Source organism: Hyperolius riggenbachi, chromosome 12, assembly GCF_040937935.1.
Source record: "Hyperolius riggenbachi isolate aHypRig1 chromosome 12, aHypRig1.pri, whole genome shotgun sequence".
In the NCBI taxonomy this organism is placed as follows: Eukaryota; Metazoa; Chordata; class Amphibia; order Anura; family Hyperoliidae; genus Hyperolius; species Hyperolius riggenbachi.
In genome coordinates this window covers 113528979-113556842 of record NC_090657.1, presented here as the reverse complement: position 1 = coordinate 113556842, position 27864 = coordinate 113528979, and the positions used below count along the sequence as shown (strand labels likewise).

The following is a 27864-nucleotide window of genomic DNA, read 5'->3' as shown; positions in this document are numbered from 1 at the left end:
CCACAGGACGCATTATCTGCTATGTGGGGGCGGCGGAGATCTTCAATCAACTTAATTGAAGATCGCAAGATAAGAGGATACTCAATTCGTGGGATCATTTCCGAGGATATTGGCGTGGGAATTATTTTTTAAAGGAACAGGTAAGTATTTCTGGTTAATTAAGAACATTAAAAGGACTTTTTTCGTCGTTGTGTTTTTATTTCATTTAACCCTTTGTGGAAATGGGTAAGAGGTACTTTGTACCCCTATACTCATTTCTCCTGGGGGAGGGGTGGGCATCTGGGGTTCCCTTCTTAAAGGGGACTCCCAGATGCCACCATGAACCCCCCCCAGGGAGTCATCGCCCCACCTCCTCCAGGGGCACCGGAGGTGGGGAAGAGCCCCTTGTCCATGGAGTGGACGAGGGCTCAGGGGGGGAGGGGAAGGCTTGGCCGCCCATCTCCCTCGGAACCCCCCCCCCCCATACCATGGACCATGCGGGCTGGCATAGCTTAGGATGCAAGGCCCCACACGGCCGGGGCTCCGCATTCTGGCTATCCCAGCCTGCATGGGGGACAAGGGGTTACAGAGAGCTCGGTAGGAGGGACCCCACATAATTTTTTTTTCAGATTTCCCACACTCAGCACATAAAAATTATAAAAAATGTTTTTCTTTTTGTTTTTTTTTAAATATTGTTTCCTGCTATCTTTTTAACATATCCTTTGCTATTAACTGCTAAAGTTGGTGGGTGATAACCAACCAGAGTTATAGGGGTGCCAAAGTGCTGAATTTTGCAATTGGCATTCATTGGGCTTCCTATTTCACTTTCAAAAATCTCAAATCTTTTCAAAGCACAATGGCTCAGCAGTGGCAAATTTTCTAGCATTGTAGGAACTTTTAGGGGGCTTAGGACTGGTGAGTTTCGGGCCCCTAGGCCAAAGAGGTCATAGCCTAGGGTCACAAAAGCTTGTTTTTTTTGGCAATGATGCCAGTGACGAACGTAAATCTCCGCCATGACCATTAGCAAAGTCTGAAGCTCACGACATGTCGCATGCAGGTAGAAGGTATATTGTTGTACTTGCACTCCAACGTTGGGTTCCCTACATCTTTGCAAACCAGAGTTATGGGGGTGCAAAAGTGCTAAAATCTCCCATAGGCTTTCATTGGAGCCTAGGTTTTGAGGGTACAAAAGCACAGGTTTCTGCCGAACGAGCGGCCCCAAATTTGCAGGCTTTGTACGGTGTTTAAGGGGGCTCAGGGTTGGTAAGTTTTGGGCCCCTAACCCAAAGAGATCATATCCTAGGGCCCGTGTCGAACTCCAGGCCTGAAGGGCCAGATCCATGCCAGTGATTAGGATGGACTGAGAAAGAGGAATGTGTTCTACCTGATGGACCACACCTTTCCTGATTCAGACCCATCAATTAATTTGAGCTGTGTCAAAAATGTGCATGAAGCTGGGCCCTCGTAGGACCGGTTTGACATCCCGGTCCTAGGATCACAAAAACCTGTTTATTTTTGCAATGGTACTGTTGACGAACGTAAATCCTCGCCATGGCCGTTAGCAAAGTCTGAAGCTCACGACATGTCGCATGCAGGTAGAAGGCATATTGTTGTACTTGCACACCCCATTGTTGGGTTCCCTACATCTCTGCAAACCAGAGTTATGGGGATGCAAAAGTGCTAAAATCTCCCATAGGCTTTCATTGGGGCCTAGGTTTTGAGGGTACAAAAGTGCAGGTTTCTGCCAAACGGTACGGCTGAGCGACCCCAAATTTTCAGGCTTTGTACCGAGTTTAAGGGGGCTCGGGGCTGGTGAGTTACGGGCCCTTACCTTACCATTCGGCAGAAACCTGCGCTTTTGTACCCTCAAAACCTAGGCCCCAATGAAAGCCTATGGGAGATTTTAGCACTTTAGGGAACCCAACGTTGGAGTGCAAGTACAACAATATGCCTTCTACCTGCATGCGACATGTCGTGAGCTTCAGAATTTTCTAACGGCCATGGCGTGGATTTACATTTGTCAACAGCACAATTGCAAAAATAAACAGGTTTTTATGACCCTATGATATGATCTCTTTGGGTTAGGGGCCCGAAACTCACCAGCCCTGAGCCCCCTTAAACTCTGTACAAAGCCTGAAAATTTGGGGCTGCTCAGCTGTACTGTTCAACAGAAACCATCCGCTTTTGTACCCCCTCAAAACCTAGGCCCCAATGAAAGCCTATGGGATATTTTAGCATTTTTGCACCCCCATAACTCTGGTTAGTTATCACCCGCCGACTTTAGCAGTTAATAGCAAAGGCCCCTTACAACCTAGCAACACCAAATTTGCAGGATATGTCAAAAAGATAGCAGAAAACAATATTTAACTACCTAACGACCGGGTCATGCCAATGGGTGTGACCGCGGCGGCAGCGATCAGCAGCAACGCTGTACTGGGGACAGCCGTGTGACACGGCTGTCCCCCTGGGGGACAAGAGAGTGAAAGGCTCTCATAGGCAGAAGCCTATGACAGCCAATCGCTAGGATTGGGGGGAGGGATTTTAAAAAATTTAAAGAAAGAAATAGTAAAAAAAAAAAAAAAACACAACATAAATATTTATAAAAAAAACAAATACAGGAAGCTCTGTTGGTGGGGAGAAAAGGGGGGTGGGAATCACTTGTGTACTGTGTTGTGCGGCCCTGCAGCTTGGCCTTAAAGCTGCAGTGGCCAATTTGTACAAAAACATCCTGGCCTTTAGGGGGGGGGTTAACACTGCAGTCCTCAAGTGGTTAAAAAAAATGTATATTTTTTATGTGCTGGGTGTGTGAAATCTGAAAATAAAAATGATGTGGAGTCCCCCATACCGTGCTCTTTGTAACCCCTTGTCCCCCATGCAGGCTGGGATAGCTTCGCACCCTGAGCTATACCAGCCTGCATGGTCCATGGTATGGAGGGGCTCTGGGGGAGAGAGGCAGCCAAGCCTTCCCCTCTCCCCCCAAGCCCTTGTCCAATCCATGGACAAGGGTCTCTTCCCCACCTCCAGTGCCCCAGGAAGAGGTGGGGCGACGACTCCCTTGGGGGGGGGGTTCATGGTGGCATCTGGGAGTCCCCTTTAAGAAGAGGACTCCAGATGCCCACCCCCCTCCCAGCAGAAATGAGTATAGGGGTACAAAGTACCCCTTACCCATTTCCACAAAGGGTTAAATGAAATAAAAACACAACGACGAAAAAAGTCCTTTAATGTTCTTAAATAACCAGAAATACTTACCTGTACCTTTAAAAAAAAATTCCCACTCCAATATCCTTGGTAAATGATCCCACAAATACAGTATCCTCTTATCTTGCGATCTTCAATTAAGTTGATTGAAGATCTCCGCCACCCCCCACATAGCAGAGAATGCATCCTTTGGGACACATAGCTGCCAGCTCCCACTGTCCTCCCCGCCTCCTCACCTCTCACCCAGGCTGGCACCTGGTGCACCCATGGGTGCATTGGGTGCCAACCTAGGTGAGGGTGACAGGTGAAAGCAGGTGGAGAGAGACAGCGGGAGCCGGCAGCTATACATCCTGCACAGGACGCATTCTAATCTATACTAACCAGTTCATGAATGATCCGATTCTCTTTAATGAATCGGCTCTTTAATAAATCAAATGAATCGGCTCTATAACTTTTTCTTTGAAACTTTAAAATCGATTTTCTCAAAAAAGTATAAGGTCTTTTTTTTCCCTCTTGTTCCCACTGTTCTTAACATTCCCAGCAATTTTGGTGTTTCTAGCTTTTAAGGGGGCTTTGCTATTAACCGCTAAAGTTGACAAGCTTTTAATTTTCTCACGGTCAGAAGGAGAATTTTAAAATCGATTTTCTCAAAAACTATAAGGTCTTTTTGAAAAATGTTTTTTCCTCTTGTAGTCACTGCCCTCCTCTACATACCCTTTGGTGTTTCTACTATGTAAGGGGACTTTGCTATTAACCGCTAAAGTCGGCAGGCATTAAAGTCTTTGGGAAAAATGCAAACACAAACTTTGTTGAAAGAAATTTGTGGTTCACCGTGAACGCGAACCACCGAAGTTCGCATGGACAAGTTCGCCGGCGAAACGTTTGGGCCATCTCTACTGGCTACCTATAAAATGGAGGATCCTATTCAAAATCGGCCTAATGATATTTAAATCACTACATAATCTGGGACCTGGATACATGAAAGAAATGTTGCAGCTGCGTAGCAATCCATTCAATCTCAGATAAACAGGTTCTAATAATCTAGTCATAGCCAAAGTCCACCTGAAAACGTTTGGTCCCAGAGCCTTCAGTCATGCCGCTCCTACATTATGGAACTCCTTACCTAAGCAGATCAGGACAGCTCCATATCTGGACGTGTTTACATCCAGACTGAAAACCCACCTGTTCAGTTTGGCATTTGCAGAAATATAATTTTGTTGTATTACCACTTCATCCTACTGCCAATTACTGAATTTGAGAGAGCCTAATGCTTCGTACACACTTGCGATAACTATCGTTTGCAAAGAACGATAGTTACCAGACGAATGATATTGGAAAGATTGGTATGCAACGATGGGATGCAGCGATCATCATACACATTTTAACGATAGTTCTCGCAGAAAAGAACGATCAGAAGAAAATGTTGCGTACATATTTATATAAAATAAAAAAAAAACACTGACATGGAGTTACAATAAATACAAATATATGATTGTTAACTTGAAAACAAAGTTTAATTGAAATGAGCAATGTAACAATCTGTACGTCCGCGCTACAAGGGAAGTACTGAAGCTGGGCAGAATTCAATGCAGGCGCATTTGCCCTTGTAACTATCGTTCTCGGCCGATGGCTGTACACACTATAGTTTTGTAACGATTGTCGGTAGATATGATCCGTCAGGTTGGATATTTCCATCTTCCCGATGTCGTTCTTTTGTCGTTCGTGTTAATGATCGTTGGGTAAAGTTCTTTCCCCGATTGTCGGCGGAACGATCGTTAATGAGCTGTTTCAAACGACCATGGTCGCCAGTGTGTACGCAGCATTAGTGCTTTGAGTCCTATGGAAGAAAAGCGCCATAGAATGTTATTGTTGTTAATGTTATGTAAGCTTTTTACCCATAACTGGTACACTCCTAGGCTTCATCATGAAAATATCAAAGCCTTCAAGGCAAAATTTAAGAAAGAGGGAAAGAGGCAGAGCAAAAAGTGGTTAAAAACAGAGGTATTTTTATAAAGAAATATAATAGGAGAATTCTAATTCTAAAGATACACCTGGTTTGACCTCACCTTGAGTTTAGTAATGACCCCTCAGCTGTATATGTAAATGAGGAGCCCACTAGCCTCAGGGATGTGCAAATATTAAGGGAGAGTCCTAGTGGGATAAGTGGTCCATCAAGCTTCTCAAACCAAAGTCCAAATATACAGAAATTCCCATATAGGACTCAACACTTAACGGATGTATATTTAGCTTCTCTTTATTTCATCAATTGCAGTGATACAACTTACAAAAGCAGCACAATGTTTCGGGCCTGTTGCCCTTTGTCAAGTGCCCAGCTGAGCACTAGACAAAGGGCAACAGGTGCAAAATGTTGTGCTGGTTCTGTGTGCTGTATCTCCACAAATAAAGAGAAGATGGATGTAAACCCATAGCCGCTTTGGTCAAGCAGCTGGGCTCCAATGTAGTGCACATCATATAAGTGGGTAAGAGTTCCCAATAAACCAGGATTTGACAAATTTTAGGGAAACGTGCATCTGTATACAGGAATGGATAGACTTTGTATCTGCCGCAGCCATTGAGAGATGTCCTGAGGGAGTAGAATTAATTAAACTTAAGGTTATGCTCACTTAAAATTATTTTAAAGGACCTTTTCCTGAATGAGGAAAAAAATAAAAAGTGGCTCATGCATAAAGTGTAAAAAGTTTTTTTTTTTAAATCATAATACAATAATACAATAATAATACAATAACATTTCTATAGCGCTTTTCTCCCATAGGACTCAAAGCGCTTAGGCTCTCTCAATGAATGGTTTCATCAAAGCAACATGTAATCCTCAGTGTTTGTAAACACTGACAGATGATGACTGGGAGGCATTTGTAAGGGGTGCTTTTTTACTTTCATTTCACAAACATAACTCCTGCCTACCTAGTTTTCAGTGGTGTTATTCACTGCTGGCAAGAATCACCGTTATAGCATAATCGCTGAGCTCCACTGAGCTCCTCCATATGTGTTTACATTGTTGCCTGGCAACAAGACTCCCGGTCTGTGCAGAGAGTCATTCTGTGCAGAGAGTCATCTGTTACCAGCTGCTGGGAGAATCAGCCAGAATCAGCCCCATCTACACCATACGGTTATTTGTCCGATTCGATTCAATTTGATTCGATTCAATCTGACATGTCCAATTCATGATTCGATTCAATTTGAAACAAATTGAATTGAATCATGAATTGGACAGGTCGGATCGAATCGAATCAATGAATCGAATTCAATCAATTTGGACAAAGAATGGATGGTGTAGATAGGGCTGATTCTGACTGATTCTCCCAGCAGCTGATAACAGATGACCTTTGCACAGAACGACCCTCTGCACAGACCGGGAGTCTTGTTGCCAGGCAACAATGTAAACGCATACGGAGGAGCTCAGTGGAGCTCAGCCGTTATGCTATAACGGTGATTCCTGCCAGCAGTGGATTACACCACTGAAAACTAGGTAGGCAGGAGGGGAACAGTAAATTCGGGCGCCTGAGGCAAGTGGACAAATCGGGCGCCGCCATTCACTCCCATAATAAATATCGTTTAATGGGCGCCCGACAGGAAAAAAGGGCGCCGGAAAAAAATAACGTTTTATAAGCGGCGCCCGGAGACTTTTACTGTTTTATAACTGCTTCTCATGATTACACATTATTTTATGATTTATAATTTTTTAAACATTATTTTTAAACGAAAAACAGTACAATCTTTTTTAAAACATTATTTTTAAACGAAAAACAGCACAATATTTTTTTCACACGTTATTAATGCTTATCACAGGGGGGTCTTAGGTTTAGGCACCACCAGGGGGGTCTTAGGTTTAGGCATCAACAGGGGGGTCTTAGGTTTAGGCACCACCAGGGGAGTCTTAGGTTTAGGCACCACCAGGGGAGTCTTAGGTTTAGGCACCATCAGGGGAGTCTTAGGTTTAGGCACCAACACGGGGGTCTAGGGGTTAGGGGTAGGTACAGGGAGGGTTACTTACTATTTTTTTTTAAACGTTATTATACGTTTCACTTTTTAAACGGAAGATTAACGTTTTCACAATTGCCAATTTCATGCACATTATTTAATGATTTATAACTTTATAAAACATTATTTTTAAACGAAATATAGTACATTATATTTTTAAACGTTATCCATGTTTATCGTTTAAAACCCGGCGCCCTTTTTTCCCAGCGCCCCTTTTTAACGTACGCAGGCAGGAGTTATGTTTGTGAAATGAAAGTAAAAAAAAAAAGCACTCCTAAGAAATGGATTAGCCTCCCAGTCCATCATCCATCAGTGTTTACAAAGACTGAGGATTACATGTGGCTTTGATGAAACCATTCATTTAAAAAAAAAAAAAAAAACTTTTTACACTATTTTAGAAGGATGTTTGAAAGTTTATGCATAAAACACTTTTTTTTTCCTCATTCGCGAAAGAGGTCCTTTAAGGACCTCCTCTTGCCAGTTTGAAACTCTTTTTATTTGATCGAAAAGAAGATGTCTCTGAGTCTCATTGTTATACAATGGGATTTCCTTCTAATGAAAAAGTACACCTTTTTTGGGACAGTATTCCAATGACCAATTGGAGTTGCTTAGCTGCAGCTTGAAGAGATTGAGGTTACAATCTTCAACCACGCTGCCTGGTGCTATCTGATTTAGAACATTCTCTCGATAGAATTTCATATTATTTGCTAATTAAAGTTTTTATACATTGTGTGCCCGGATTACAACACCGACTTTGAATGGTTCCATTAGTGACATAAGAGATATCATATTAAGATATCTGTTTAGCCTCTACATGGGTATGATAGAATCTATAAACAAACTGGTGTGAGTCATGATTATGGGTGTAACAAAAAGATAGAATTAGTATTTAGGAAACCACTAACATTCTTGGCTTTTCCTGTGAAACAATATCTCAGGTGTCTAGAGGATTACTACCAGGGCCGGATTTGTACTTTCCAGCGCCCTAGGTCGGCTGTCACCAACCGCCCCCCCCCCCCCCCATTCTGTCCAACTCTGACTATTTTGAACGGGCCCCCCTCTGTTTTGCTGCTTTGCCCCGTTCAACAAAGAAGCAGTGCATGCTCTGTCCACTTCATGTAATTTCGCGCTCCTGTCTGCATGCACAGCAGGCGATAGTGTTCTGGGCTTGCATACTTCAGAAATGATGCTCATGTATGAGCACTCAGCAGCACTTGTCAAGTACACATACCCATAACACTCCCTCAGCTCCTGTGCACATGCATACAGAAGTGCAAAATCACAAGGAGCCCCAGTGGACAGCGCTGCTTCTTTGTCCTCTTTGCTACTTGCTGCCGTCAGAGGCACAAATAGGGACAAAGCAGTGCAATGGAGAGAAGCCTATCCAAAACAGAGACCAGATAAGTAGAAGGTTCTGACACTACACACACCGGCATAGATGTAGTGTAATGCTAGGTACACATGATGCAATTTTCTGACAGATTTACTGTCAGGTCGATTATTTCCATCATGTCTGATCTAATTTCAATTTTTCGATCAATTTGCTGTTCACTTCTATGAAAAATCATTCAGAAAATTGATTGGAAAGCAGATCGGACATGTTGGAAATAGTCGATCTGACAGTAAAGCTGTCAGAAAATTGCATTGTGTGTACCCAGCATAAGCTCAGGTGTACTTTACACAGTGACAATTTAGCACTTAAGACAGATTTTAAAATCAGTCAGCAGGAAGTTTTGTAACAAAATAACACTTTTTATTGGCTAATCCAAAGAAAAACAGTGAGCCTTTGGTTAATGAGCCGTCTTCAGACTGTGTTACTGTATACAAGATGTTAGGCACACAGCTATATATACAGTCAGCAGGAGATGCATTGATAGTTTTGTAAATATAAATAAATGTAACACAGTTGTCATTCTGTTTCAAAACATCCTGCTTTCACTGATGGTCAACACAGTACTTTGCTTACAAAAACAAGCCAGGAAAGAGTTAAACTGTAGCAGAAAGAATGTTGTTGTCATTCTCTAGGAGGAAAAAAAAAGCCATAAATTCAACAGATCTGAGGTCTTTAACAGCACTGACCTACTAGTAATAAACTATCATCAGTCAGGGAGGGGGAGAGCTGCTAATTCCTGCCCGTGAATGCGTGCTGCATGAAAAAAACTAATTGGAACTCAAGAGTTCTGCTACTTGAGACCATATATTTTTCTTCTCACAGCAGATTGTTTGTCCCCTCTCATCATACAGGTGACAGCAGATGCTGACTGCCATAACACACACTTTGCACAAGTAAGAGAGATGCAGGGATCTCTGGAATTCAGGCAGACCAGAGCAAAGCAGGAGAGGTGATTTACTTTGACATGTGACCTCTTATCTCTCCAAGTCCTGCGCCCTGCTAATTTTTATAGCCCTAGGCCATGGCCTCTGACCTTCCCAGAAATCCGGGCCTGATTACTACTGGTCTAGAAACTTCAACTCTAAGCACAACTATTGATTGAAAAGCCTGCAATTAAAAGAAATAACAGGCATTATAAGTGTGGGGTCTTTAATAATTTGGCCATTCAGCATGTGTATCATCTGCTTTGATATGATGTTGTTGTCCAGGGTTAAGGTTTTACTATGTGCATTACTGTGGTTAGTAATATGACCAAGATCATTCAGTGACTATGGTGTAAATGTCTGCACTGAAGTGCTGTAAGAGTGTAGATTAATGTCAGTTTACCAAAAACTTTACAGATACCATGAAGAGGTACCTGGAAAGACCAAAACCAGCGCCAGATCCCACTAGTGGACCCAGTGAGGAAGGACCATCTTGACCAGGGGTCTCCAAACATTTTGGGTCGAGGGCCGGGTCAACATACTTCAGACTGCTGGGGGGCCGGAGTATATATAAAATGATGTAGAAGTCTTTGCGGGCCAGACAGTGAATCATACCCAGGTGACAACCTGCAGTCCAATTGGACAGCAGTGTCACCTGATGTGGAATTTGATTGGAAACCAGCGAATTACTGCTTTCTGGCTTCCATGTGGATGGATGGTGCCAGCACTGCTATTCTATATGAGGACCACCAATATTTAAAGATATATCTGACCGCATCTAGACTATAAGTATTACATTTTGTGTGGGGGGAGACCGGTAAAAAAATCCTCAGGGGGCCACATTCGGCCCGCGGCCCTTAGTTTGAGGACCACTGATCATGACTAATGGTCACATGTACATCACTTTCTACCAGGGGCATTTTTAGGCATAGAGATTACAGGCCATTGCCTGGAGTGCTATTGGTCCTGGGGGTGCCATGCCCCTGGATTAAGCCCCACCCACAAAAGAAGCCCACCCGCATGTGTGCTCTATCACCTTCTTCTGCTGTGTCTGGGTAGTGTAAGTTGCAGGCAGCTGCCACTGTGTCCCTCTGTGCCATCTCTCCTCAACCCCATGCATCCCTCTGTCCCCTTGTGCATCGTTCTTTTCCCCTTTGTGCCTCCTTCTGTCCCCCAATGTGTCCTCCCTCAAACGCAGTATTAGCTCTTTATTGGTCCTGTGCTGGTAATAAACACTTCTACAGATGCATTGAATAGTAGTAATCATTAACAAACTGTTCCCCATCATCTTTTTGCACCTCTGACACTGACACTGTACTCAGGGGCGCCTGAACCAGCAGGCACTACAAGCAGCCACTTGGGGCGCTGTGCTTGTCACCAGGCGCATTTTCTTGCGTGATATATTGTTATCTTGTTAGCAGAGAAGAGGACAGAAAGTCAGAGACTCGAGCGATGAGGGAGATCACCGTCCCACCTCCATACACTCCCCCCTCCTCCCCGGCCAATAGATGGAGAAACAGCTCTGCTGCACGCCTTCACTTCTAAGGCCACCCCCTCTTCACATCAGTGGCCACAGTATTCAGTGAACTCTGTCCCCGCCTCTAATTCCGCCCCCTTGCCAGCAGAGTTAGGACGACATCAGGGGCGTAACTAGAAATCACTGGGCCCCCCTGCGAATATTTGGATGGGGCCCCCCCCCCATAGGTGCCAAATAATCGTAATGGGGCAGCGTTTCACTGTAAATTAATTGTAAAGTGGGCAGCATTTTACCAGACAATCGTAATGTGGGCCAGAAAATCGTAATGTGGGCAGAGTTCACCAGAAAATCGTAATATGGGCCTTTAGAAAATCATAATGTGGGCAGAGTTCACCAGAAAATCGTAATGTGGGCACCAGTCACCAGAAAATAGTAATGTGAGCAGCAGTCACCAGAAAATTGTAACGTGGGCAGCATTCACCAGACAATCGTAATGTGGGCAGCGTTCACCAGAATATCGTAATGTGGGACAGAAAATCGTAATGTGGGCAGAGTTCACCAGAAAATTGTAACATGGACAGCATTCACCAGACAATCGTAACTTGGGCAGTGTTCACCAGAAAATCGTAATGTGGGCCAGAAAATCGTAATGTGGGCAGCGTTCACCAGAAAATCGTAACGTGGACAGCATTCACCAGACAATCGTAACGTTAGCAGTGTTCACCAGAAAATCGTAATGTGGGCCAGAAAATCGTAATGTGGGCAGAGTTCACCAGAAAATCGCAATGTGGGCAGCAGTCACCAGAAAATCGCCATGTGGGCAGCAGTCACCAGAAAATTGCAATGTGGGCATCAGTCACCAGAAAATCCTAATGTGGGCAGCAGTCACCAGAATATCGTAATGTGGGCAGCAGTCACCAGAAAATCCTAATGTGGGCAGCAGTCAGTCACCAGAATGTCGTAATGTGGGCAGCAGACACCAGAAAATCCTAATGTGGGCAGCAGTCACCAGAAAATCCTTATGTGGGCAGCAGTCACCAGAAAAATCGCAATGTGGGCAGCAGTCACCAGAAAATCGCAATGTGGGCAGCAGTCACCAGAAAATCCTAATGTGGGCAGCATACACCAGAAAATCGTAATGTGGGCAGCAGACACCAGAAAATCGCAATGTGGGCAGCAGACACCTGAAAATCGCAATGTGGGCAGCAGACACCTGAAAATCGTAATGTGGGCAGCAGACACCTGAAAATCGTAAATGTGGGCAGCAGACACCTGAAAATCGTAATGAGGGCAGCAGACACCTGAAAATCGCAATGTGGGCAGCAGTGACCAGAAAATCGCAATGTGGGCAGCAGTGACCAGAAAATCGTAATGTGGGCAGCAGACACCTGAAAATCACAATGTGGGCAGCAGACACCTGAAAATCGTAATGTGGGCAGCAGACACCAGAAAATCGCAATGTGGGCAGCAGACACCAAAAAATCGCAATGTGGGCAGCAGACACCAGAAAATCCTAATGTGGGCAGCAGACACCTGAAAATCGTAATGTGGGCAGCAGACACCTGAAAATCGTAATGTGGGCAGCAGACACCTGAAAATCGTAATGTGGGCAGCAGACACCAGAAAATCATAATGTGGGCAGCAGACACCAGAAAATCGCAATGTGGGCAGCAGTGACCAGAAAATCGCAATGTGGGCAGCAGTGACCAGAAAATCGCAATGTGGGCAGCAGTGACCAGAAAATCGTAATGTGGGCAGCAGACACCAGAAAATCGCAATGTGGGCAGCAGACACCAGAAAATCGCAATGTGGGCAGCAGTGACCAGAAAATCGCAATGTGGGCAGCAGTGACCAGAAAATCGTAATGTGGGCAGCAGTGACCAGAAAATCGTAATGTGGGCAGCAGACACCAGAAAATCATAATGTGGGCAGCAGACACTAGAAAATCATAATGTGGGCAGCAGACACCAGAAAATCGTAATGTGGGCAGCAGACACCAGAAAATCGTAATGTAGGCAGCAGACACCAGAAAATCACAATGTGGGCAGCAGACACCAGAAAATCGCAATGTGGGCAGCAGACACCTGAAAATCGTAATGTGGGCAGCAGTCACCAGAAAATCACAATGTGGGCAGCAGACACCAGAAAATCGCAATGTGGGCAGCAGACACCAGAAAATCGCAATGTGGGCAGCAGACACCTGAAAATCGTAATGTGGGCAGCAGTCACCAGAAAATCACAATGTGGGCATCAGTCACCAGAAAATCATAATGTGGGCAGCAGACACCAGAAAATCATAATGTGTGCAGCAGACACCTGAAAATCACAATGTAGGCAGCAGACACTAGAAAAAAAAATGCACCTGTGAAAAAAAAACAATTCACTTACCTGACAGAAGTCTTCTCCTCTCCCGGCATCTGGCTCGCAGCTCCCCGAGTCCTCCTGCAGCACATCTCCCGCGCTGACAGGCAGAGTGCAGGGCTACGGCAAGATGGCTGCCGAAGCCCTGTACTAGAGACACAAATAGTCTCCAGTGTAGGGCTTCTTCGGCGGCCATCTTGCCGTAGCCCTGCTCTGCCTGCCGGAGACTATGCAGGCTGCTGGAGCGGGGCTGCGGGGAATGAACTGGCGCAGCGTCTATTAGATGCTGCGGCCAGTTGAGCACCTTGCTGGGGGGTCCAGAGCAGCGCTCCCCCCACGCACAGTGAGCGGGCCCCAGAGCAGCCCCGGGCGGCCGGGCCCCCCTGCGGCTGAGAGAGTCGCATCCCCGGTAGGTACGCCGGTGGTGACAGCCTTTCCTCCTCCGGGCCCCTGACTTGCTAGGGGCCCCCCTGCAACTGCAGGGGCTGCAGGGTCTATTCCTACGCCCCTGGACGACATGCTGCTCACTCGCAATGGCTGAACTTTGTCATGTCCCCTGCGTCCCCCAGAGACTCCAGCTGCTAGTCACAATGCACTGCAATGAATGGAGGGACGGTCCGGACCTGTGTGTGTGAGGCAGAAGGAATCCTTCACACACGCACAGCAGCCATGAGGTAGAGAATGTGATACAGCTGCCTGTGCCAGGAGGAGGGGGAGAGGAGATGAACCGTGACCAGCCTGCCGCTATTACCAGGGAGACTTTGAGTGGATCTGGATGGTGGGACCTCTGCTCCTGTTACTACAATCACCATTATCTGCATCCTGGACAGTACAAACCCTGGCTGCCCAGCATTCATGATTATTTATTCTCATTATCAGCATATACTGTATTTTACTGTCACTTATATGCTGATTTTTTTCAGTAGAACAGCCAGTTGTCATACTGTCCAGGATAGGATAATGATGGGACATGCTGTAACAGGAGCAGAGGCTGGGAAGCACTGTACAGCACTATTTACATAAGCTGACTTGCTGCAGAAAGTTCTGTGTCTCTGGCTGCCCTCCTGAGTGCTGTGTTTCAGTATCTGCTTCCCATGTGCTCCATCCCCCTCCCTTCCTGCTTTTTCCTTTCACTGTGTGCCCTGCCAAACAGGACCCCGATGGTGAGACATATTTCTCCCATTTATTCTCCCTCCTGTGACTTCCACTTTCCAGTATCTCTACCTCCTCTCATCCCTCTCTCTACCTATTTTCTCCCCCCAGGGTCACCTGATCGACCAGACAACGATTATTTTCTGGTGAAATGCTTTAGCATTACGATTTTCTGGTGAAATGCTTTAGCATTACAATTATTTTCTGGTGAAACGATGCCGCTTTCTGATTATTTTCGGGGGGGGGGGGGGGGGGGGGCAGGTTTTCTCGCTTGGAGTGACAAAATGGCTAGGAGGCGCCCCTGACTGTACTGTAGTTGTCCTTTGCAGGATATGGTGCGCCATATCAATTGTTATGAAGAGAGTGCTTGGGGGGAGCCAATGTAAAACTTGTACTGGGACCCTGAGCTTCCTTAGCTACGCCACTGCCCCCAGCCCAGTGTGTAAATGCAGAGTATAGCGTAGCAGAAGCTGTGCTCTCACCTCCCTGCCGGAGTCCATGGCTGTGCCTGTGTGACCATCCTGTCTGTCTCCTGCTTCCTCTATTCCTGGCTCCTCACTCTCCTCATGTCAAATGTAATCTTGCTACATAATGTAGGAGATGCAGGAAGGGGGTGTGAAATGAAATTAGACAGGATCGGCAGGTTGTTTCTATCTTGGGGACTCCTTGTATTAAGCATCCACCTTATTCACTCCATGGTTCATATTCTTAAGTGTGTGGGTTTTTACTTTTTTATGGGGGCTGGCGGGGGAGGATGACATAGGACTTCTTGCCTCGAGTGACAAAAAGGCTAGGAACAGCCCTGTTGGGAGATCTTTTTTATTAAGTGATTTTGTTGTAGCCACAATTTTTGGAAGTTATTACTGGTATTATCTATGATTGCTGTAGCCGCATTTAATGACAAAGATGTAAACTGCATTTGTGATCTTTGTAGGTGCAATATTGAAAAGATATAATAGTAAAGATATAACCTGTATTTAGCTTGATCAAAATAACCGGGAATTTTTTGTGTGGATTGTAGTACCTGCAAAATATTTTTATTTCATATTTATATAGCGCCAACATCTTCACAGCGCTGTACAAAATGATGAGGCTAAAATGTAGCTGTAAAAGTATAGCTGTTATTATATCAAGGGCATATAGTGTAAACATAATTTTCATACACATAATAAATCAGGTTGATCAAACACCCAGATATTCGGGCTCGGGTCGGCTCGGCCGAACATAGTCCGGATGTTCGGGATATTCGGCCAAACACCGAGCCTAATTGAAGTCAAAGGGAACCCGAGCATCCCTGCTTTGCAGGCCTGAAAAAAAACTTGCAAAATGAGGGAAACTTCTGCAAAATGGTTTGAAAAATAGTGGGGGGGCATTTACACATAGATCTTAGGCTCAGAATAAAAGCAGGGACTCATGTTTGCAGAGCAGTGCGCCAATTATACTTGACTGCCAATAAAACTCCCCAAAAAAAGGCATACGTGTATGGGGAAAAACTGCACGCTTAAGGCCAATGCAGTGTATCGCCATGCATTTATAAATTTTATACAAATGAGATCCTGAAAAGCTGTCCTAGTACCAATAGGACCGGCAACGCTAACCCAGCACACAGGATGGAAGAGGAGTTACAGGAGAGCAAGGCCACGCTTTGTGACACAACCCAGGCCTTGCATGAGGACAAAATGCAGGCTTAAAGTGAACCCGAGGTGAGAGTGACATGGAGAGGCTGCCATATTTATTTCCTTTTAAGCAACACCAGTTGCCTGGTTGTCCTTCAGATCCTCTGCCTCTAATACGTTCAAGCATAGACCCTGAACAAGCATGCAGCAGATCATGTGTTTCTGACAATAATGTCCGACCTGGCAAGATTACCTGCATACTTCTTTCTGGTTTAATTCACACACCACTGCGTCCAAATAGATCATTATGGCTGCCAGGTAACTGGTATAATTTGAAAGGAAATAAATATGGCAACCTCCATCTCATTCTCACCTCAGGTTCACTTTAAACCAATGCATTTTGCCGCCATGCATTGATAAATATTATACAAAAGAGATATTCCTGAAAAACAGTCCTATTCCTATCTGGGACCGGCAACGTTAACCCTGCACAGATGTTCATGGTGCTTGCTCGGGGGGTGTTGCGAAATCCACGATTTATTCATTTTTATTTGTGTCAGACGGTCTGCATTTGCTATGGAAAGGCAGATACGCCTATCTGTAACGATGCCTCCGGCAGCACTGAAACAACAGTCGGACATAACACTGGCGGCAGGGCAAGCCAGCACCTCTATTGCGTACAATGCCAGTTCGTGCCAGGTGTCTAGCTTAGAGACCCAATAATTAAAGGGGACTGATGGATTGTTGAACATGGCTACGCTATCTGACATGTAGTCCTTGACCATCCTCTGCAGGCGAGCGGTGTTGATGGTGGAACTGCGCAAATGCTGTTCTGTGGGCTGCTGCCTGGGTGTCAGAAAACTTTACCACACCTTGGACACTGCCGATTCCCTTGTGGGCACTAGCTGCAGCTTGTGTTATTCTTTGCTCCCCTCCTAGTACTGGGTTAGCGGAAGTCAGTCTGTCGGCGTGGCTAGAGGAGGATGGAAATCTCCTCACCAATTTCTCCACAAGGGCCTTCTGGTACTCTTGCATTTTTACCTGTCTGACACTTTCTTCAATCAATGTTGGAAAATTTTCTTTGTACCGTGGATCCAGAAGGGTATAAACCCAGTACTCCACGTCCGCCAGAATTCGGACAATGCAGCCTAATATGAACTTAGCCATGTGTGCCAGAGTCCCAACAGGTTGCTCGTTATCATCATCATGTTCTGTGCTTGCTTGTGATGCACCATCACCAGCATCATGCCCACCTTCTTCCTCGTTTTCTCCTGCCCATTCCCGTTGAATTGTGGAAGTCAAACATGCACGGCCATGTCCCTCGGCAGTGGAGGCATCCATGTCCTGCTCCAACTCCAGCTGTTCCTCGATCCTCTTCATCATACAAGGGACCAGCAGTTCCTGAGGCAGATTGCCTAATGTGGATAATATCACACTGTGCGTTGTCTTCTCTGAATTCCTCCTCTTCCATCCTGATTGCGTCTTCCTTGATCTTCAACATTGATTTCTTCAGTAAACACAGTAGTGGTATTGTAATGCTGACTAATGAGTTATCACCGCTCACAAGCAACATGGATTGCTCAAAATTTTGGAGGACTGCGCAGAGGCCCATTCTGAACCACAAAAGTTTGGCAGCTGACTGCCTCGGTACTGCTCCATCAGGTACTGAACTACTGCACTCTTTTGCTCGCAAAGGCGTGCTAACATGTGCAGCGTCGAATTCCAGCGCATGGGAACATCACACACCAAGCGATGGTTGGGTAGATGGATTCGCTGCTGCAACTTGGTAAGTGCGGCCGAAGCGGTACTGGATTTGCGAAAATGCTTTGCCACTCGTTGCACATTCTGCAGAAGATCCGCCACGTCTGGGTATGTCCTCAGAGACCACTGAACCACTAGGTTCAGAACATGGGCCAGGCAAGGGATGTGTCTCAGCTTTGCCAACTGTAACGCGCTAATGAGATTGCTCCCATTATCACACACAACCTGGCCTGGTTCCAGGTCCAGCGGTGCCAGCCACAACGGGGTCTGTTCCTGTATTCCCTTCCAAATTTCAGCACCGGTGTGCTGCTTATCTCCAAGGCAGATCATCTTTAATAAGGCCTGCTGACGCATGGCAACAGCTGTGCTGCACTACTTCCATGCACCTATTGCTGAGTTAGCCCTGCTAAATGAGGTAGAGTTTGGAGAGGGGGTGGAGGAGAAGGAGCCAGAGAGGTAGGTGCTGTCATCAACTCGAGGGACGCAGGTCCGGCTATTTGAGGTGTTGGCAAAACCTGTGCCATAGCGGGTGAGGTGTCGCTCCCAGGCTCCACAAGGTTCACCCAGTGCACCGTAAGGGAGATGTACCGACCCTGGCCAAACGCACTCATCCACATGTCAATGGTGAGGTGAACCTTGCAGGCAACTGCATTTTTCAGGCTTGGGTTGATGTTTGCGACCACGTGCTCCTGTAATGCTGGCACGGCACAGCTCGAAAGTAGTGGTGCCTGGGAACCACGTAACGTGGTATGGCCATCGACATTATGGATTTGAAGCACTCCAACATCTCCGGGACAGACAACCGAACAGTAGGCATGCACACTGAAGGGCAGTTGGTTGTTGTCGTCGATGACTGGGAACAGTCAAGAGCACTACTGCTGCGACTGACATCGGGTACTGATGGTTGGCCAACATGTAATGGCTGGTCTGCTGAGGAGGGTCTGGTGTCCTAAATGGAGGCAGTGTTGCTGGGGGCTGGAAGCGAGCCGGTACCCTGGCCTTGTGTGTCTGCCCACAGATTGCGATGTTTGGCTTCCATGTGCCGGCACATGCTGGTGATGGTGAGGTTGTTGAAATTTTTTCCCCTGCTCATTGTGGTCCTGCACACCTTGCAAACCACCTTGGTTACATCCTCCCTGCTGTCTTAAAAAAAAGACCAGACTTTTAAAGACCTACTGCTTTGCTGGGGAGTTTGGCGCATGCCTCTTTTGCGTCTCACATGTGCACTTGTTGTGGTCGATATTCCCTGAATACTTTGTGTCACAACGTGAACTCTTGCAGCAGTGGGTTCTTCCGTTGACTCATCTGTAGTGCTATTCCGAGGGCGATGGCCTGCTTCCCATGTTGGGTCTGTGAACTCATCGTCCGTAACCTCCTCTTCCATCTCATGTGTGTGCACTGGACTAGAGCTCCTCAGAACAACCTCTGCGCACCTCAATCCCATCTCTTCCTAATCTTGGCAGACCTCCTATGATTCAAATTCCTGCGCACATTGCGAGATTTAGGTGTCTTCGTCCTCGATTTGCCTTTCAGTAATTAGTGCATTTTCAGCATCCACTGCCTGTGAATCCAGGCCCAAGATTTGTGGCTGTTATTGACCTTTCACAGATGCAAGGTTGCACATATGGGGGGGGGGGGGGGGAGAGAGAATAGCTCCTGCGAATATCCCATTGTGTCATGGAACAATTGGTTGGACTCGGTATGTGGCCGTTGTGTGCATGGTGTAGCTGCCGGTTGTGTCACGTTTGTGCCCACTGGCTCCTTGTAACTGGCAGAGGACCTCGTGCCTGACAAGGATGGGCTGGTCAAAATTCATTGTAATAAAGGGATGAAATTCAGGGTTCAAAATCTACAAAAAACAATGCCACAGCACGGATAACTGCCATATAAAAAATAACTTATTATTCATACCTATAAAACACACCTACAAACCCCCATAATAAAATGCCCTCTAATAGGGTACTACCAGTGAGAGTCCCACAGTGCGCACTGTAATGTTGAAAAAAAGGCAAACATAATCGCCTAAACACCTGATCTGAGGCCTCTGATGAAAAACATCCATGCAGATATGTCCATCAAAAAAGTATATAGATATATATCAGTTAAATACTGGTTGAATATCAACAAAAAAAGACGCTGGTCCAGAACTTGCAAAAGTCCATGTACTGTGTGCCTATTCTGCTAGAATGCACATATCACCATATAAACGGCCTTAGCTGGTGTAAAAATCATGAATTATTGTCCACATGCTGCCAACTGTGCCTTTTTTGTATAAAGCCATGAGTATAACAGAGCCAAAAAACAATTAGAACGGTCTCACCATGTTTGCCACCCTTTCGCAGTGGAGTTGCTGGATGCTTCCAGTAAATTATAAACAGACCTTGCTTCACCGCTCTGGCGACGTATCACCTTGTGGTTATCAAAGCTCCATGTTGTACTCTCGGCTGCCTTAAAAAGGTAGATGTAGTCCCAGTCGGCGTAAAAGTCACCACGGTCCCACTGTTCAGGCACTGTAGCAGCACATCCCAAACGCGCAGTGAGAGGCTGTCACACGTGTCGACCGGTTTCACCGGACACGCCGGTTTTCTCAAGACACCTAAATGTTGCATGCTGCTTAGTTTTAAAATCAAGTTCAGATGACATCATTTCCCCTTCCTGTGAGGATGCAAAAAAATGAAATGTCTGCACCATAGGCGCCATTTTGTTGAAGTCCTATATATAGTTTGTGCTCCTGTTTATATATTGAGCACCACTCCATCCAGGGATTCTCAGAATATAATGATTGATTACACCCGCATTGCAAATAGGAAAACAACTGCTTCTAAAAAAACACAATATATATATAAAAACTTATTCCTGCAGTATCCATGCTGTGGCTAAAATGAATCTCACACGTGAGTACCATCAATGGCATGTTAAATCCTTAATATATTATTACCTTCTATATAGTGCCATCTTGTGACCATAAAAATTATTTCATGGCAAAAAGCTACTCTAGTTTTAAATAAAAAGAGTGTATGGTCTCAAGTATATATGCAAAACATATCAAAAGTTTATTGAAATAGGTTAACAATGTTTAAAACCTGGGATATGGGATAAGGGAAGGGAAAATGATCCATAAAAACAGAAGAGCACACTGCAGGGCTAAATATGTCACTTTGCTGGCCAGCTTACATGATATAGCATTCCATACATACACGCATTCGCCACACACAACACAGCCTATATAGCAATCTATATGTGGACAGTGGTACCACTTTTATATTTCCTTTATCTGCACAAAATCTGCATAGTTGGTAAATAATCTTTAACTGGAGTAAACTTTAGGCACGTGTAAGATACTTTATCTGGACAGATAGCGGAAGGCAGGCAGTTTAGTAGCGTTAAGCAGTCATTAATTTATGCTTCAGCTTTATAGCAACAACACAACAAGGCAGTCCTTCAGCAGTAAGCAGTCATAGGCAGAATAGGCATTAGACAATACAGCAGATCCTGTTAAATAGGCAGTCAGCTGTGTACACTGATGTCTCACCACTCTTTCTCACTGCTGTAGTCTCCAGTCAGCCTCTTTGGTAGTGATACCTCTGTCGCTTGTGATGCGGTATGCGCTGGGCGGCGGTGTGCGGACCCTTGAGCAGCTGGCGTCCCAGCTTGCTTACTCGCTGGGTCTCCGCCAGAGCTGGGACAAGGTCCTCCAGCACCCAAGGCTGAGACACCAAAGTGCGCCCCTCCATCCCTCCCACCCCAGCCGTCACACACTGATTGCTATTAGACTAAGAGGGCCACAGGGCCCACAACCTCCTCCAACACCTTAATATCTAGTTATCTGGCTTGCAGTCACTGCTATGTATCCTCTTTTCTTATTTCTTTCTGCTTCATACACAATTAGGAATGACAGCTGAATGAATTGTGCGCCCCCTCCTGCACTGCGCCCTGAGGCTGGAGCCTCTCCAGCCTATGCCTTGGCCCAGCCCTGGTCTCCGCGTACACCTTCCTCCTTACTTCGCGTCTTCCGTATCTTCAGTGTAGTAGGCGAAAGCGCGTTAGCATGCTAGTCTGGCCAGACGTGACGTAGCCCCGCCCACCGACGCGTTTCACGCCTCTTAGGGCGTTTCCTCAGGGTGTGTCGTCACTCCTCTCTGCGCTTGTATTTAGCTAGGCAATTTCTCCAGTACCATCAATGGCATGTTAAATCCTTAATATATTATTACCTTCTATATAGTGCCATCTTGTGACCATAAAAATTATTTCATGGCAAAAAGCTACTCTAGCTCTATCATTGATAATCACTTACAGGGTCTTCTCAAAAAATTAGAATATTGTGATAAAGTTCGCTATCGAAGAATCCTGGGCCTCCATAACACCTGAGCAGTGCCGCAGGCTGATTGCCTCCATGCCACGCCGCATTGAAGCAGTCATTTCTGCAAAAGGATTCCCGACCAAGTATTGAGTGCATAACTGAACATAATTATTTAAAGGTTGACTTTTTTGTTTTAAAAAACACTTTTCTTTTAATGGTTGGATGAAATATGCTAATTTTTTGAGATAGGAAATTTGGGTTTTCATGAGCTGTATGCTAAAATCATCAATATTAAAACAATAAAAGGCTTGAACTATTTCAGTTGTAGTGTAATGAATCTAAAATATATGAAAGTCTAATGTTTATCAGTACATTACAGAAACTAATGACAACAATATGCAAATTTTTTTAGAAGATCCTGTATATTCATTATATAGCCCATTGTAAAAAAGCAGGTGCCCTTTTGACAGTCTATAGCTAGTGGTGCTTGTACCGAGTCGGTAATTATGAGTTACCGTAATTACCAATTGAAAATGGCACTTACAAATTGAAAATAGAAATTCGTAATTGGCTCCAATTTACGAATGCCGATTACGGGTATTTATGAAGATGCAGCCAAAATTTTGATTACTGCTTGGTAATTACGATACCAAGTAATTACGAGAGACTTCAAGGGCCTGATTCACAAAGCGGTGATAACTCAGTTATCATGCCTAAAAGACTTTAGGCGTGATAACCTTTGCACCACACTGGTGAAAAGCCAGTTTAGGCGTGATAAGTTTAGGTGTGATAAGTTTAGGTGTGATAAGTTTAGGCATGCTAAGTTTAGATAAGTGTAGATAGCGTGCAAAGTCCCGCACGCAAAGCAGCGCCTTTAAACTCTATGCAAAGTGCACCAAACTTTGCTAGCGCAAAACTTTTGATCAGCTGTGCACTGCGGTGCTAACGCAGTTGGTGCTTAAACTTATCATGCCTAAACTTATCACACCTAAACTTATCACACCTAAACTTATCACACCTAAACTTATCACACCTAGGGCTTGATTCACAAAGCGGTGCTAACAGTTAGCACGCTGGTGAAAAGCCCTTTATCACGCCTAAACTCAGTTTAGGCATGATAAGTTTAGGTGTGATAAGTTTAGGTGTGATAAGTTTAGGCATGATAAGTTTAGGTGTGATAAGTTTAGGCATGATAAGTTTAAGCACCAACTGCGTTAGCACCGCAGTGCACAGCTGATCAAAAGTTTTGCGCTAGCAAAGCCTGGTGCACTTTGCATAGAGTTTAATGGCGCTGCTTTGCCTACAGGACATTGCACGCTATCTACACTTATCTAAACTTAGCATGCCTAAACTTATCACACCTAAACTTATCACACCTAAACTTATCACGCCTAAACTGGCTTTTCACCAGCGTGGTGCAATGGTTATCACGCCTAAAGTCTCTAACTGGGTTAGCACCGCTTTGTGAATCGAGCCCCTAAACTTATCATGCCTAAACTGAGTTTAGGCATGATAAAGGGCTTTTCACCAGGGTGCTAACTGTTAGCACCGCTTTGTGAATCAGGCCCCAAGTATGGAAATGCACTTCAGACCAACCACAGTGTCCATAGCAGAGTCCCTAGCAACCAATGGTAATGTGGAGAGCTTGTGCCCACCCCTCCCCTATATATAAGGATGCCATTTTAACCACTCTGCGACTGCCTAATGCAGAACTGCGGCCGCAGAGTGGCTCCCCCAGGACCGCCTAACACGGAATTGCGTCATCTCGCAATGCACAAGATTTGCAGGGAACAAGCGAGCGCTCGCTCAAGCGCAGGTTCCTGCAGAGGGAGAGAGGAGGCTGCATCAATTAGCCTGTCAGTAACTGGCATGCTGCTGATTACATAACTTAATGTACAGGATCTTCTCAAAAAAATAGCATATTGTGATAAAGTTCATTATTTTCTGTAATGTACTGATAAACATTAGACTTTCATATATTTTAGATTCAAATACACACAACTGAAGTAGTTCAAGCCTTTTATTGTTTTAATATTGATGATTTTGGCATACAGCTCATGAAAACCCCAAATTCCTATCTCAAAAAATTAGCATATTTCATCCGACCAATAAAAGAAAAGTGTTTTTAAAACAAAAAAAGTCAACCTTCAAATAATTATGTTCAGTTATGCACTCAATACTTGGTCGGGAATCCTTTTGCAGAAATGACTGCTTCAATGCGGTGTGGCATTGAGGCAATCAGCCTGTGGCACTGCTCAGGTGTTATGGAGGCCCAGAATGCTTCGATAGCGGCCTTAAGCCAGTGCTGGGCCGAAATTACGCATGAGCGTAATTACGCATCGTAATTCAATGTAAATGTACGCGTAAGCGCTACGCGTAATTTACGGTCTTACGCGTAATTATTTACGCGTAAGCAATTAAGTGGTATCGTAATTCCACTGTCTACCGTAATTGCTAGGTATGCGTAATTTTACGAACACTTACGCGTAATTTTACTCGTAATTACTAACGTAAAAACTCCCCTTTTCTAAGAGTAGCCAATCAGTCAACATTCTAAGCAACCAATAGTATCTTCTCCCGCCCTTCAGTATAAGCGTACGTTTTGACGCATACGAATGATGTGTACGCAATAACTGTCACATTGACGGCTTTTGCGTACACATCGTCCGTATGCGTCAAAAAATACGCATTAATGGGTATTACGGCACTACGCGTAACATCGTAGTGTAAGCGCCTACATTACGGTATCCTTACGCGTAACTGCGTAAGTTAACGCGTAATTACACTGATGAACCATAAATAATTTACTACGCCGTAACCATAATTGCGTAATGCGTAATAGCGTAAAATTACGCGTAATGATCCGTAAGCGTAGATTTTTCCATTACGACCAGCACTGCCTTAAGCTCATCCAGAGTATTGGGTCTTGTGTCTCTCAACTTTCTCTTCACAATATCCCACAGATTCTCTATGGGGTTCAGGTCAGGAGAGTTGGCAGGCCAATTAAACACAGTAATACCATGGTCAGTAAACCATTTACCAGTGGTTTTGGCACTGTGAGCAGGTGCCAGGTTGTGCTGAAAAATGAAATCTTCATCTCCATAAAGCTTTTCAGCAGATGGAAGCATGAACCCACTTTTGAACCATAAACAGCGGCAGAAGCGCCTGAGCTGGGCTACAGAGAAGCAGCACTGGACTGTTGCTCAGTGGTCCAAAGTACTTTTTTCGGATGAAAGCAACTTTTATATGTCATTCAGAATCAAGGTGCCAGAGTCTGGAGGAAGACTGGGGAGAGTGAAATGCCAAAATGCCTGAAGTCCAGTGTCAAGTACCCACAGTCAGTGATGGTCTGAGGCAGAGGCGGGACAAGGTCCTCCAGCACCCAAGGCTGAGACACCAAAGTGCGCCCCTCCATCCCTCCCACCCCAGCCGTCACACACTGATTGCTATTAGACTTAGAGGTGCCACAGGGCCCACAACCTCCCCAACACCTTAATATCTAGTTATCTGGCTTGCAGTCACTGCTATGTATCCCCTTTTTTTATTTCTTTCTGCTTCAAACACAATTAGGAATGACAGCTGAGTGAATTGTGCGCCCCCTCCTACACTGCGCCCTGAGGCTGGAGCCTCTCCAGCCTATGCCTCGGCCCGGCCCTGGTCTGAGGTGCCATGTCAGCTGCTGGTGTTGGTCCATTGTGTTTTATCACGGGCAGGGTCAATGCAGCTAGCTATCAGGAGATTTTGGAGCACTTCATGCTTCCATCTGCTGAAAAGCTTTATGGAGATGAAGATTTCATTTTTCAGCACGACCTGGCACCTGCTCACAGTGCCAAAACCACTGGTAAATGGTTTACTGACCATGGAATTACTGTGCTCAATTGGCCTGCCAACTCTCATGACCTGAACCCCATAGAGAATCTGTGGGATATTGTGAAGAGGAAGTTGAGAGACGCAAGACCCAACACTCTGGATGAGCTTAAGGCCGCTATCGAAGCATCCTGGGCCTCCATAACACCTGAGCAGTGCCTCAGGCTGATTGCCTCCATGCCACGCCGCATTGAAGCAGTCATTTATGCAAAAGGATTCCCGACCAAGTATTGAGTGCATAACTGAGCATAATTATTTGAAGGTTGACTTTTTTGTTTTAAAAACACTTTTCTTTTATTGGTCAGATTAAATATGCTAATTTTTTGAGATAGGAATTTGGGGTTTTCATGAGCTTATCCCAAAATCACCAATATTAAAACAATAAAAGGCTTGAACTACTTCAGTTGTGTGTATTTGAATCTAAAATATATGAAAGTCTAATGTTTATCAGTACATTACAAAAAAATAATGAACTTTATCACAATATGCTAATTTTTTGAGAAGATCCTGTAAACAGCACTGCGGATCTCCCGCAGCGCTGTAGAAGTGAAAGCCTTGTCACTTTACTGCCCCTTAGATGCGTGCACAATCTAATCCCTGCCGTAGTCCTATGTCTTGCAGGCATAGAGACTTAACTGATTGCTTTCTAGGGACAATTTAAAGGGGGGGGGGGGGGGAGGTAAAGGAAATAAGGTTTTTTTTTTGGTTTGTTTTGTTTTTAAAAAGGACACAGGAGTGATCAGAGACCACCAAAAGAAAGCCCTACTATTGACTATAAAAGGGAGGTAAGATTCATTTGTGTGCTATGTTGTATGGCCGTGCAGCGAGCTGTTAAAGCTGCGCAGTGCTGAATTGTAAATCATCGCCTGGTCACTAGGGGCGTGTGGTCCTGATGCGGTTAAAACCTACTCCTTGCTGATTGACTAGTTTTGATAAAAGTGTCATACTGATCCAATGCTGTGTATTACTGTGCAAGTGTGATTCTACTGTGCAAATTGAGCCTTTCTACTGTACTTATTGATTGCTTTGATTACTTTGCTGATCTAGCCTGAGATTTTGGACAGATTAGCTTTGTGATTGATTTACAGTCAGTGTATTAGGTATAGTGAGTAAAGTGATAGACTAGTATTGTGCATAGGGATAGAAGTTTATGGAGTGTAGGGACGGGCAGGGCTGGATTTACCACTAGGCACTGTAGGCACGTGCCTAGGGGCGGAGCCGTTTGTGAGGGGTGGGCGGATCACTACCCACTATGCCTCTTTCTCCCTCCCTCCCTGTAGTTGTTAAAAAAATATGGCAGCGCAGCAGGCAGCGGCTCCATCCTTCGGTGAGCGGCGCATTTAAATGATGTTTCCTGCGTTCCAGACCCAGCGCTGATGTCACTCCACAGCAGCGCCCCCTGCACCCTCTCCATGTCACGCTGTGTGTAACCATGGAGAGGAGGCAGGGGGCGCTGCTCAGGAGTGACGTTAGCTGCCTGGAACGCATGGAGGAGAGAGCATCGTTCCTGCTACCGGCTTACCGCCGAGGTGGAGACTTGGGCGGCCGCCGCTACTCCGGATCCCATTTGCTCTTCTCTGCATGGCCTTCTTCTACCCCCAAGTTCCCCTCAGCCGCTGTCCGGAGCCGCGCGGCATACTTGGGAGAAGAGGGACTTGACGTTTCTGCGGCTCCGCCCCCTGAGGCTCCGCCCCCTCCGACTGCCTGCCTGTATCTGAATTCGTGCACACGACAGAAGGAAAACAAGTAGAAGTGCACCGTATGTATTAGAGAGTTTAGTCTAATTCCCGCAAATCTGCGTCTAATCACAATTGTTATTTTTCCCGTGTCACCTGACT

At 45.3% G+C, this 27864-nt stretch overlaps 1 protein-coding gene across 3 annotated transcripts in view; it reads right to left on the bottom strand.

The window, feature by feature from the left end:
* Nucleotides 1–27864, bottom strand: part of LOC137542588 (amine oxidase [copper-containing] 3-like) — an 89245-nt gene that overhangs the window by 51283 nt on the left and 10098 nt on the right. The window contains exon 1 of one of the 3 annotated variants that reach the window (XM_068264621.1): nt 14965–15026. The exons of 1 other annotated variant lie outside the window; for it this stretch is intronic. The gene's annotated coding sequence lies outside the window, so the exon portion shown is untranslated. Of the gene's footprint in view, nt 1–6099; nt 6240–14964; nt 15027–27864 lie in introns of those variants that run through there. One more of the 3 variants, XM_068264620.1, reaches the window with a different exon arrangement.